Consider the following 2500-nt stretch of genomic DNA (forward strand, 5'->3'; position numbering starts at 1 on the left):
ACAAATTCCATGTATAAGAATGTAATGCAAATGTAGACACAAACACACACACACACACACACACACTCAGGCATACACACACACACACACACAGGCATACACCCCCCCCCACCCACACACACAGGCATACACACCCACACACCCACACTACCCACACTACCCACAAAGACCTCTTTGGGGACTTAGGAGCTGTCTCAGAGGAACATATTAGGTCGACAAAGCAAGACCACAAGCTTTCTTTACATGCCTCTCATTAGCTGTTAAGAACTGAAGTTAATACTGCACAGCTCTGACTAACTCCCCTCTATGATACACAGATGCATGTTCAAACATGCAAACATGCAAACACACACACATATATATACTGTATACCATATATACCATATATACACGCCCACACACATACGATACAGAGGGAGCCAGGTTACATTGGGTGGATCTTTAGATGGAAACTGGAACATTCCATGGGTATGACACACAACGCACATACCCCCACACACACACACACTCACTCACACAACGTGCATTGAGAGGTGATGGGTTACAGTGAGGACTGCAATCATTATACACATGGGGTTACAACTGTGCACACACCTACATGCTCATTCATTCACGCACGCGCCCACGCACTCACACACAAAAACTCACACACAAACTCACACACACGCACACACAAACTCACACACACGCACACACACACAAACTCACACAAAGGCCAAATGTAGCTTATGTATACAATCACACACTAAATACTTAAAGCTCATCAAACTCATCTTCCTGGCATGTGAAACCTGCCCTCCTACAGATGAATGTAAGAAGTCCCCGCGTATATGTATACAGACTGTAAGCTGACCTGAGTGCAAAGCCCCACACAGTCCACATATCATGATAATAACCACATTCCTGAGAGTCTCACAGCACAATTATGCAGTCGAGCACAACAAGCTCACTTGGGCTGCATCTGAAGCGGTACAAGTAATTGCACATACATACACACAAAAATAAACATACATACACACACGTACACACACTAATGCATGCACGCACACTCAGAGAAATAAACACTAAGACAGACATGTCATGTGTAAATGTTGGCCCCACGTTCATCGGATCCTTTCACTGCAAGAGGATGGGAACCAGTGCTGTGCGTTGAGGTGTGTGTGTGTGTCCTTGTGTAAATTAGCGCAGTGTGTTGAGGTGTATGTGTGTGTATGTGTGTGTGTGTGTGTGTGCGCAGTTTCAGACAGGTCTGCTTAATCCGCTCTCTGACCGCGAGTCCTGCGGCGCCACCAGCTAGAGATCCTATCTCCCGCTGAGGGAGGATTGTGGGTAAAAAAACGGACACTCCACAGCTTCAAGGTCACACACACACACACACACACACACACACGCACACACACAAACGTCACAAGTTTTTAGGATTAGAAAAGTCCTTTGTGAGGCAAGACAGACAACTTTCTTTTGGTGGGAAGAGAAGTGTGACTGTGTGTGTGTGTGTGTGTGTGTGTGTGTGTGTGAGACTGTGTGCGCACACGTGCATGTGCATGGTGTGTATGTGCAGGAAATGTGCGTTCATGTGTGCACGTAAAAAAACGTCACAAAAGAAAATCTAAAGCTATTGAGAGCGTGAAGGACACATTTTTCCTCATCTTTCTTTGACCCCTTTGCCCCAAACACACACGCACACACATGCACACACACACGCACACACACCCACCCACACACACACACAAACAGGGGGTGTGTTGCTGTGGTTACGCCTGAGCTCTCCTGGTGCTGACCATGAGCCAACGTCTACAGCTAAGAGGGCCTGTGTGGAGCCTCTCGTCCCCCACACAGCCACATGTGAGTTATGATGCTAACTCACCCTGGGCCCTCTCGGTCAACACCCCCATGTCTTAGAGAGCCCCTGTAGATCATTCTGGAAGGTTTCCACAGTGAGTGAGTGAGCACACTGTACTGATTCCTTTCTCCTTCAGCAAAAGCGTGCTTATTTGTTTTTACATGTCGTCTGCTTGTTTATGTTTAGTTTAGTTTTGTTTGAATTTATGTTCTTTGCGCCCAAGTTTTTGTTGTTGTTGTTGTCGTGTTGTTTTGTGTGTGTGTTAATCTGGTTGATTGGTTATTGGCTGTTTACTGCTGTGTATTTGTTGTGATGATGCAGTCAGCCCTATGTTTGTGTAGGTTAGATTTGTATTGAAGTGATGCTGAGCTGAGGATGGAGGCTCATGTGAACTCATGCGACCTTCTGATAATGCCGCTGGCGTGAAAAGCTTCTCCACCCACTGAAGAGCTAAAGAGGACATCCAGCTGATAATGATAAGAAGTGACTCTCTCTCTCACACACACACAAACACACACACACACACACACACACACATACACACACACACACACTTTTCGTCAAGGACGAGGCAACCTTCAGAGCTCTTAAGCACTTTTGAGGAAAAATGAATCTCTGTTAATCTTCTGTGTGCAAATATGGAGACTCAGTGGTTTG

The 2500-nt window shown here is 46.0% G+C and overlaps 1 protein-coding gene across 3 annotated transcripts in view; it reads right to left on the reverse strand.

Moving 5' to 3' along the window:
- Nucleotides 1-2500, reverse strand: part of mcc (MCC regulator of WNT signaling pathway) — a 97329-nt gene that overhangs the window by 13026 nt on the left and 81803 nt on the right. The gene's annotated exons all lie outside the window — the stretch shown is intronic.

The sequence above is a fragment of the Clupea harengus genome, chromosome 12 (assembly GCF_900700415.2).
Source record: "Clupea harengus chromosome 12, Ch_v2.0.2, whole genome shotgun sequence".
NCBI classification, from domain to species: Eukaryota; Metazoa; Chordata; class Actinopteri; order Clupeiformes; family Clupeidae; genus Clupea; species Clupea harengus.